Source organism: Haliotis asinina, chromosome 15 (genome assembly GCF_037392515.1).
Source record: "Haliotis asinina isolate JCU_RB_2024 chromosome 15, JCU_Hal_asi_v2, whole genome shotgun sequence".
Lineage (NCBI taxonomy): Eukaryota > Metazoa > Mollusca > Gastropoda > Lepetellida > Haliotidae > Haliotis > Haliotis asinina.
Window position 1 is genome coordinate 7,369,583 of NC_090294.1, and position 12,078 is coordinate 7,381,660.

The following is a 12,078-nucleotide window of genomic DNA, read 5'->3' on the forward strand; positions in this document are numbered from 1 at the left end:
ACAATTTGACAGTTTCACACAAAAAATAACAAATATGAAATAAAAAATGAAATTAAAAACTGCAAACAAAACAGCATGAACAGTTAGTTGTCTAACTACTGAGTCTACAAGGCGGACATGTTTTCTTTACTCAGTCCCTTTTCCACGCACTCTCATAACCCCTGTGCCCAATACCGACCACCTCGCGCGCCCCCCTCAACACACGCCCCAACCATTTACCCCATTCCCCACCTCTCCGGTCGTTTTGTAACGCAAGGTGTGACGTTTTGATGACAACGTTGACCACATCCAAGATTCCCGCTGTCAAGCAACCCGCTGCTTCTCACAACCGAGAGGAGATGGGACCAGATATGTGCCAGCTAAACCCCATAAATTACGAGATTGGACACATAACTGGACACACTGGAGCAAATGTCATAAACAGACAGTCAAAAGCAATTTGACTATATAAACATATTGTAGATGCCATTCAAATTGGATTAACGGGAGTTAGGATGAAGGATCTCCCGTTGTCCGTCTCTTACAGGTTTACAAGCAAGACATTAAACAAGCACATCCCAGCTTTCAACATACACCCACAAGGGAGAAGAGGGGGTGGGGGATGTCTATGGTGTCAAGATTTCATCTCGGTTAAATACAAAACTGAGCTGTGGGGTTTGTTCCCACTGTCAGGGATATAATCTGCGTCTTCTGTATTATAGGTCTGCCGACATGCCAACCGGCGAAGGCGACCTCAAAAGCACCAAACTGAACGAACGATTACCTGTTCAGCATCCAGGATTTTGAATGAGGGGGTGCTGAAGAAGGTGTGTGTGTGTCTCTGTCTCTGTGTGTGTCTCTTTCAGCTGATTTTATCATATGTTAGCTTTTCAACATAATGATCATTTGTTTGCAAATACACTATAACCCAGAGTGTGCTCGGGAGTAGGCCAGAGTGAGTGCTCGGGGTAGGGGATCTGGGCGATCCAGAAATTATTGAGAATCATGTTGCGTCATGTAACTCATTACGTTTATTAACTTCTGGCGTTTTACTTACATAAACATGTTAAAACATCATCCTTTTACAGTCTCAGTCTTGTTTGAGTACTTTGTTAGACCTCCTCGCTCAGCAATGCATGCCTGAATACGCCTAGGCACACTACCCATCAAAGTTTGTAGGTAATCGTGTGACAGGGTATCCCAATATTGGACCACCTCGGCCTTCATATCTTCAATATTTCTCAGTCCCTTTTGGTTTATTCTGTCGTTCATGACTCACCACACATTCTCAACTGGGTTTAGGTCTGGGCTGTAACTGTCTAAAACTTGAACATTTTCGCCCGACAAAATACTGTTTTGTGTAGCGCGCAGTGTGTTTTGGGTCATTATCATGCCGGAAAATCCAATCATCTTCATACAATGTTTGTGCTGTCGGAAGAAGGTGACCATTTAGAATGTCAACGTATCTTTCTTTTGTCAAGTTTCCCGTGAAAACACACAATGGCGTCACTCCGCGAGCCGATATATGCCACCCCACATGTGAAACTTCGGGCTATGTTTGGGTCGCTGGTAGATAGGTTTGACAGTATCTTTGGTCCAAATTTTCACACAATTAGGGAAAAGCCAAACAGAACTTTCATCCGATAAGAAAACAATATCCCAATCTTGATTTTCATGAGCCCGACACCAGTTTAAACGTTTTTCCTTTTGTGCATCTTTCATCAACGGCGAGGGAATTCCACGTTTTTTCACCCAATTAAGTCTCTGTAATTCCTGCCTAACTGTTTCATTGCATCCCCGAGGACTTCCTCTGCTGATCATTTCATTTCTGATGTTCTCAACACTTGTCAATTTGCCCCTACTCACAATCTGCCCAAGTCTTCGGCGATCCACAACACTGAATTTCCTAGGCCGACCTGCCCCTGCTTTGTGCTCTATCCCGGTTCCTGTTTGAAAATTCTTCAAAGTTCTGTATACTGTAGACAGAGGAATACCATGTCTACAAGCTAACACTTTAGCATCAGCCTCACCCCTTTCAAAATCATCTAGAATGAGCTTTCTTTTCTCTCTTGTTGTAGATTCTGCCATGTCAACACAGGAAGCCGTCTGCTCAGACAAGGGGGATAACTCTTGACGTAATGAGCTGCCTTCTAAGCCTTCAAGAGTTGTCTCCCTTATTTAGTATGCTTAGTGCATAGTGAAAGCCCTTTTTCCAATCTTAGCATCATTAGAAAAAAAACAAAGCTTTTCTCAATAATTTCTGGGAACACTGTATATCTGAGTGATGACGGTGAGGGTAGCGTGCCGCGGGCACAGTTGTAGCGATGGGACGCAAGGGAGTGAGGGGATACTACATGAGAGAATGAATGACTACCATCACGGCTGACTTCAATAGCTCCTACAGGGCGAGTCCTTTACTTCGCGTGTTTCACCTCTGTTTTAACCGGTTGTCGTCTTTTGTAAAAACGACCACAAGTGTGTTCAGACATATACAATACACTCTAAAACCTAAATGATGAAAAGACAAGCCATTTAATCTGCTCAGTTTGTTTCCATGATACCCCACTTACCTGTTCTTAGCCTGTCAAACAGTCGTTAAATGTAATATTCTTACTGGCCCAAAATATTATACAGCGATCTCAAAATTCCAAATATCCGTGAATATAATTCACTTGTTAAAACCGGCCATTGGAATATATCGTAACGAAGGAACGCCTGTGTGAACTATGTAATTCTTATTCAGTTGCACGTGAACTTTCTTTTTAATTCATTTTTGGCACAAAACCATCATCTTTACCAAATAGTCCCCCCAAATTTATAATCTAATCTTTATACAATGAAAAGGAATAATGACGTCACACATGTGGAACAGCGAGGTATTAGATAAACAACGAGAGCGGTGAGAGAAATCTGTAAAACCATATCGAGATATGGCTGAGACATATTTATTTCATGAAAAAGCAACGACTGAATTTTCATGAAATGAATTGGCCAACAACCTCAAGAGAACTTATATGAAGACTGCTCCTATGTACATATATATGTGAAACAGTATCATAACAAGAAAAGATGATAGCTAATGAAAATTAATGTTATACCATGTAGTCAGACAGTTAAATTCATGATGGTTTTATACATTTATGTCGTTAATTGCAGTGGGGATTAATGTATTTTTCAGCTAAGGCGCCTAGTTACAATACAAAATAGATGGACTGATTTTAAGATATTTGATTGAGTTTGTGACTTCAAGGAGGACGTTCCCTATAAGATTGTTTCTATTGAAAAGCCAATATATAATAAAATTTATTTACCCTTCTAGCATCAAATCTGGGACATACCAAGGAATAATGACGTGCATCTTCAGTGGGATGGCCACACTGACAATCTGCTCTCTCTGATATGTGTCTGTTATTTGTCGGCATTGCGATCGCTACACCCTAACCATAAGCGACAGTGGAGGTTTTGGTAAACTCTTGTGCCTATACCTATATCGAGATATATTACTGAATTATCTACAAAAAAAGGATCAGATAATACTACAGACATACAGACACACAATAACACATCCCGCATACCAAGCTGTCATCGTGTCGACATATGTGTGCACTTGTTTGTGTCAACGACAACGAGGAGGCTGGTCTGTAATTATATAGTTACATTTGGAATTTCACTTTCTTGGTAAAGTACAGATTCCAGCACCTTTTGTTGGGATTTGAACCCACGCTGTCAGAGTCAGGCACCTATTCACCAATACTCAAAGTTAGCCTCCTTACCCATTCAGCCACTCGTACTTTGCTAAGAATTAAAGTATAATCCCAAGTATAGCATATGTTACATCTGATCACTTTCTTGAGGGCACAGGGTGTTATGGTCTGTCGTATACTGTATGCACGTTCCCTAAACCGTACTACTTTCCCCAGTCTTGTACTGAATGCTGAGCGCATGGATGCAAAATAATTCTGTCCTTCGAAGATTCAAGTCGGGAAAACCGGAGAGTACACCAGTCTGCTATTTGTATTATTAGAAATTATCATTTAAACGCGAAGGTTGTACCTTAGAGACTTGTGCAAGTCGCTGTCTTGTTTTCCTGCCACACAACCCTTACCGCAATGCTAAAACGCCATATGAACCAAGGCTAGATTTCCCCATAAACTGAACCTCTTATCTCACCAAGGCTCCATTTTTATCTGTAAAAGGTATTTTTAGTTTCTATCAGACTCATGTATATTCAGGGATGAAGCGTTATGTTATGTAGTATCCAGGATGCCGCCCGTCGAAAGTCCGTCACGCACTAGTGGCCAGTACCATCAGATATCCACGTGCAAGTTTACGGACATATGGTGCTCCCGGCGCCATAAAACCTCCGTTATATAATTCCGGGTCGTCTTAATTGCCGGACCTGTCACAAAGAACCAGTTGATATCGGACTGCATATTTGAGTTTTGTTTATGTGTCTGAGAGCGAATAAACTCGACTCTTACAATGTGTTTTGTCCTTAATATGCAAACAGTGTGGGTTCTGTGAGCGCGCGTGGGGCTAAATGACTAACCAATCGTTTGTCGTTGTCGCCTCGTGGTTAAAACGTTCACTCGTCATGCCGAAGATACCGGTCGATTCTTCACATTGATACAATGAGTGAAGACCGTGTCTGGTCCCCCCCACCCGCCGTTATTTTAGCGTAATATTGCTAAAAGAGGCGTAAAACTATAGTCACTAAGTCTTTGTTTCATCGGAGACACATTTAGACCCGTGAAGGTCCGGGGTAGAATAGGCCTTGCCATAAAAGGTGACTGTACTTGTCGTAAGAGGCGACTAAAGGGATCGGGTGGTCAGGCTCGCTGACTTGGTTGGCGCATGTCATCGGTTTCCAACTGCGCAGATCGATGCTCATGCTGTTGATCACTGGATTGTCTGGTCCAGACTCGATTATTTACAGACAGCCGCCTTATAGCTGGAATATTACTGAATGCGGCGTAAAACTAAAATCACTCACTCACTAAGACACATTTAATTCACATAAGACACATTTTCTTTGTACAAACACCCATTTTGAAACTTGGACAAAACAAAGTATTGAGCATATTCTCTGCGAGGCATCTAGAAGATGGACCAGCCTGGTAGGAAAACAAGACGTGTGACTTTTCAGCTTAGGTTCCATCACGAAGGTAGGACAAAAACCCTTCTGAACAAAATCCCAACCTGACAAAATCTCTTAGCCAAGAATGTCTGCACACTGCGGACAAATACCCAACACTGAAAAATAAAATACAATTTATTTTGAAATATATATATTTTTATCTTAATTCACGTATAAATCATGGACGTTTAATTGCTTGAAACTGGAATTCAAAACTGTAATGGAGTGAAAGAAGGATTATTCGTTGATTGTTCAGAGACATGAGGTTTGAAGACTTGGGGAGCACGTTGCAATCGGATGGACTATTGTTGTATTTCAGCAGGGTTGATACGTCGCTGGATTCTCAATTTCATGACTTGTGCATGTGACACCTCTGCTTGGTGACAATGAGATATAAAAAAAATCCAGGTTCACCGTTATCAACAATGTCTTCATGGATCCACGATTTTCTAATGCAATTTTCCTTAAACATCTTCACCGAATACTACTCTTGTTTGTAATTATATTTTAACTCATTCCTTGTTGCTCTTCAGTACTTCCACTCTGGAACACTGATAAAAATCATCATCATCACAGGCACATTTATACAGTGTATCAATGCTGCCACTGGTCTCTGTTACGAAAACATACTAATCAACTTATTTCACTCACTGGCTTCCGTCATGAAAATGGCCCGTGAAGGTCCAGGCCTTCAAATTCCCATGCTTGCCATAAAAGGCGACTATGATTGTCGTAAGAGGCGCTGACGGGATCGGGTGCGCAGATCGATGCTCGTGCTGTTGATCACTGGATTGTCTGGTCCAGACTCGATTATTTACAGACCACCGCCTTATAGCTGGAATATTGCTGAGTGTGAAGTAAAACTAAGCTCACTCACTCACTCACTCACTCACTCACTCATGAAAGCACGATAATTAACTCACCGGGTTCTTGGTTAAAAAGGTTATCAATAACATATAGAAAAGTATTTTGTCCTATGTTGGTCACTTTGGTGAGGTATTTTGTCCAAAGAAAGTTTGTGAGGGTGGGATTTTGTCCGTCCCCTGTAAGGAGTCTCACTATACCACTATAATAAGGAACAGAGGGGTCGTCTCAAACGGTGTTTCAGGACGGGTGTCACAGACGGTGGTTGGGGCGGGCTGGGAGACACTGCTATCAGCTGAGATAAGATAATCCGTTAGGGGGCATTAAACTGAGAAGAAAACGGCATGTCATAACAATTTACCCATAATATCTAGACTGCCGATCATTGGTGTCGACCGCCTATATATTTTGAGACATTTAATACGATGACTGATTTAAGCTTTTCTATGGGTATGATACACATGCAACGTAAAACACAACTTTGCAGATTCTGGTACCTTTCGGTATGCACTTACCGAAACAAATCATAAAAAATGCCAATTCAACCTATAAAGTTGAAAAAACGCAATGAAAAAAAGCCTGCGCTGGGGAGAAAACTGGTTTCAACAGCTGTGCTGCGCTGCGTCCATAACGCATGCGCAGTGAATAGGTTCGCGGAGCTTGAAACAGTATGCATGCCCAGCGTCTGAGGTCGTGAGCAGTAGTCTAATCTTGGTTGTGTACACAAACAAGTAAATAATCTACTCGTTACGTAAAAAAACTTGTTGATGGTTGTAAGCAGTCTCTGTCACAGAGAAAGCTCAGTGTCTGGTTTATTCACACCTATATGTCTGCCGGTCTGCTAAAGACAACATGCAATACACAGCTGCAATCATTGACCACGTGCAATTTGAACTTAACACCTATCAGACTATACGACACAAAGAAAATATGTTGATTTATGACTCGTGCACCCGAGTCCCGTCTCTGCCACATTATGTAATTAGGCACGTGTGATACACATGACATGTTTTTTTATGTCTGTGGGTTGCAAACAAACTACATTCATTTTTTTTTCGGATGAGTGGATCTGACGGAAACTGGTGCAAACTCTTGTCAGTTTCAAGTCCTACTTTGTACTTGGACGAATGATAGATTCCAGCCACGCAATAGTTTACCATCTCTACTGAGATGATTTTTGACTGGATGGAGCGCAAATTGAGAGAACATGTATTTTCCAAATCCAACATCTCTATATACATTCTTCATGGATAACGACTTCTTTCAGTGTGTATGATTTTGTATGACAACAGTATATGAATCCATACTGAAACAACGCATCAAGTACACAAAGAGAAGTTGTTATCCATAAAGAATATTACTTTCTTGTGACTGGCTATACTTCAAAAATGCCCACCAAACAGATCATCTTTCTGTACACACAATGAACCCTCAGCATATCAGCAAATGAACCAGCCAATCGGAAGCCATTGTTACACTTGAGTGCGTATCCATGCGCTATGACTGGGTTCGGTCTCCCGAGGGCTTCGTTTCGGGGGAAGTAAGCCCAAATACAAAATATTGCACTTTTGAATCGCGATTGTACGCTTGTAATTTTATTTATTTGTTTTTTTTTAAAGCAGCAATGTATATTATATGTCATGAATAAGTGATAAAAGTGTTTTAATTATGCTTGATTTTTTGGTTGCATGTGACCTTTAACATAAACTTTATGAAAAGAAAGACACGTAAGATGTTAATCAATAGAGGAGACATATTCAGTTCACATGAGAAAGCATAAAATATCTTTGAGATGGCCCCTTGTACCCGTGGGCACCACATGCATTTCATGCCAGGTGAGTCGACCTAATTGTCATCTATAGTCTGATCTATTGTTTTCAGCAGCTGTTTTTGAGATAAACATGCTCTTCTGGACATCCTATTATATGCCCCACTTAACGCCCAGCACAGTTAAGGCGATGTGGTTTAATTCGACATATACTATTGGAAGTTGTGTGCATTTAGGGATACAGAGCGACAGCCTTTTTTTCTATTTCCAGTGAGGTGAGGTGAGGTGAGGTGAGGTGAGGTGAGGTGAGGTGAGGTGAGGTGAGGTGAGGTGAGGTGAGGTGAGGTGAGGTGAGGTGAGGTGAGGTGAGGTGAGGTGAGTGAGAGAGACAGAGAGAGAGAGAGAGAGAGAGAGAGAGAGACAGAGAGAGAGAGAGTATTTTATTGTTGTGTCACGCAGATGTTTACATAGTATATAAATCCTCTGTACCACCTAGAGGTAACATACCTGCCCGGCCGTTACAGGCCTACGTGACACATGAAATCCATGGAACACTGCACAAAAATATATCACCAAACACACATATTCACACGCAGAGATAAGGTTGTGGTGTGGTATCATACGCCATGATAGTTTTCTTCTTTAAACATAACATGTACTAGGTTGTCACACTCCATAATAACAATGGCCGAGTCGACAGGAATCATCAAGCTAAACACAGGGTTAAGAGAGCGTGCCTCCTGCTATAAAACTGACGTTATATCGGAATATACATTTACATGTTGATAGGAAATGGACCCCGTCTTCAACTACACTATTCTTACAATATTTACTTAGCCGTTGTTCAAGGGGGCTTTGAGGCCGTTAGAAACGATCAAGCTCAATTTCCAGAGGTAAAGTTCCACATCGTAGTTTGGCCAGGGTACATCGATCGTTGCGACCTACTGAATGTAGTGCGGACGTGTGTTGATACTGATAAAGAGGTCTTAAACAGTCGGAACGTTATATCGCCGTTGCATAAATGAAATCACACTCGGTCGCTCCATATATTACTGTTTAGACACATATGTCATTAATACCCTCGGTCCAGGACATGGGCCAGGACGTTGCCTCAGATAGGAAGCGCAACATGCGGGGGCGGAATGGTTGACGGGTGGTCGCATTGTCCAAGGTCATATAGCCAGGCACTCCCCCTCCTGCACGTAGTCACCACCATCCTGTGTATGACTGGAATGCAGATGCTCGCTGATAGTGTGCATGTTCAATTTAGATAAAAACTGTCCCCCGTTTCTACACGTTGTCATGGTATTAGTATAGGCTCTAACAACCCTGACCTCACAGACACAATGAGGTCAGAAGTCGGCATACCAGGAGTCTGAGATCCCGATTCTTCTGCTCCAACACGTCCAGCTAGAGCGGTGCTATGACACATTCCACGATTCAAAGATTACCTTTGCCCTGAAAATGACAGAGCAACACATACATATGGTAGACTAATGCTTAGTCTCTGAATATATAACTCTGATAGTAACACATACATATGGCAGACTAATGCTTAGTCTCTGAATATATAACTCTGATAGTAACACATACATATGGCAGACTAATGCTTAGTCTCTGAATATATAACTCTGATAGTAATAACACATAAACCAATTTAAACTGAAAAGGAGCCCATTTTCCAGAAGCAGTTGAATCCAGCCTTGCCTATAATTTAGGGCTTTAGCACTGAAGGGAGGGCTACTGTATAGGCAAAATACTATGGGTTAGGGACTGTGAGATAGACTAATATATACTGAACTACAAAAGAAACGTCGCACATGAAAAAAAATGTAACTTTCACACACGAAGATTATGTCGATTTAAACACGTGGCTAGGTAATATGACACCAACCAAAGAAATTGCAGTCTTATATCACCACACAAGGATTTTTTAAAGGGTTCAAACGTTTTCACTATCCATGAACATGGTGACGCCCGCGAACGCTTTGTCACGAAAATCACGATACACTTGCAGAACGTTGATTCACTGTATGAAAGACACCCACATTTACTAGCCTGTCATTCGTTTCCTGAACGCAGAGAGTATGCCACGACTGACACGAATCCAGAGAAAACAAGCCATCGGACGTCTCTACGCTGGTCACCGTGAAAGGATCATTGCTAATGGACTGATGTGCTGCATTCGGACCACTGACCGATTAAAGGTCACATGCAACGTAAAATACAACTATGCAGATTCTGATACCTTTCGATATGCACTTACCGAAACAAATCTTCAAAAATGCCAATTCATTCTATGAAGGTGAACAAAACGCGATCAAAAAAGCCCGCGAAATCAGAGTTCATACGAAACACTAAAATTTCCCCAGCGCTGTGCTGCGCTGCGCCCATAACGCATGCGCAGTGAATAGCTTCGCGGAGCTTGAAACGGAGTATGAGGTCGTGAGCAGTAGTGTAATCTTGGTTGTGTTACACAAACAAGTAAATAATCCACTCGTTATATAAAAAAAACTTATTGATTGTGGTCTCTCACACAGAGAAAGTTCAATGTCTGGTTTATTGACACCTATATATGTCTGCCTGCCTGTCTGCTAAAGACAACATGCAATACACAGCTTCAGACATTGACCACATCCAGTTTGAACTCAACACCTATCAGGCTATACGCCATAAACAAAATAAACTTTATATGATTTTGTATGACAACGGTATATGAATCCATACGGAAACGGACGCGTCAAGTACAATAAAAGAAGTTGTTACCCAGAAAGAATATTACTTTCTTCTGACTCGCCATACTTCTAAAATGCCCATCAAACAGATCATCTTTCTGCACACACAATGAGCCTCCAGCGTATCAGCAAATCAACCAGCCAGTCGGAAGCCTTCGTTACACTTGAGTGCACACTTACCCGCTATGACTGGGTTCGGTCTCCCGAGGGCTTCGTTTCGGGGAAAGTAAGCCCAACATCTTCCGACTACACTGGCAGGACCTGTTCCCCGGGCAACCGAATCAGTTCGGCAGACAATCGGCACTAACCATAGACCCATCTGTGCACAGACTGTTCGCCGCCGGCTGTGACGTTACAACCTGCCTTGGCGACGTTCCCATTCTCAAAGATCGACATCGACATCCACTTCAATACGTCTCCAGTTGGCTCAACAACATCAGAGCTGGCGTCATTAGCTGTGTAGGACAGTAGTGTTTCTGTGGCCGACGGTGATGATTGGACTGGGGAAAGAGTTGATTGGGGAGGTTAAAATATCATGGTTTGGGGTGGGATTGCATTCAGTCGGAACATGGCACCCGTTGTCTTTCAGAACATTGACTCAGGTCGAGGGAATGGAGTAAACACTGCTCGAAACATTGATCAAGTGTTGTGCTACCACGCAGTGCCACATTTTGCCCGTCACCGGAATCACGTATTCCAACAGGATAACGCCCGTGCCTACACTGCCAGGTTAACAACAAACTTCCTCCAACAGCACAAGGTCCGTACACTGTCATGAGCCCTCAGTCCGGACTTAAAGCCTATAGACCAATTGCAAGACGAAATCCAGAGAAGGCTTAACGACAATGAACCAAGACCGACAACTGATGCACAACCCACTGCAAATTTTCACAGAGTATGGATGACACCTCCATAACATTCATCAACCGCTTGGTACATTCCATGTACAGGAGGTTAGTGTCAGATATCAACACAAATGGAGGGCATACGAGATGCTGAGTTGCACTCTCTAGATCAAGGACATGCCATCATCACGTGACGCCATCACTAACCAAACGTGTTCAGTGAATGACTCTTTATCATCAAAAGAAAAAAAACTGTTCCGTAAATACGTACCATAGCTCTCCGTACATAAATCAGTTTCCATACACTATGTGTGCACGTTTCTTTTTCAGGTTCAGAGGCGCCTTAAATATATTGCATACATCCAGACAGAGAACTTTTTTAAGCACCCACAGTATTTTTCAGTTTTTCAACACGCACCGGAGACGTCTCGTGATGACCACGACAGAGAGAAAAAACAAACATTTCTGACCCATATGATCTTTTGTCCACTACAAATGTGACCCACACACAGGTAGTAAGTGTACAGTCTGACCCACACAACGGTAGCAGGTTACAGTCTGACCCACACAGCGGTAGTAGGTGTGTAAACTGACCCACGCAGCGGTAGTAGGTGTACAGTCTGACCCACACACAGGCAGTAGGTGTACAGTCTGACCCACACACAGGTAGTAGGTGTGAAGTCTGACCCACACAGAGCGGTAGTAGGTGTGCAGTCTGACCCAGACAGCGGTAGTAGGTGTACAGTCCGA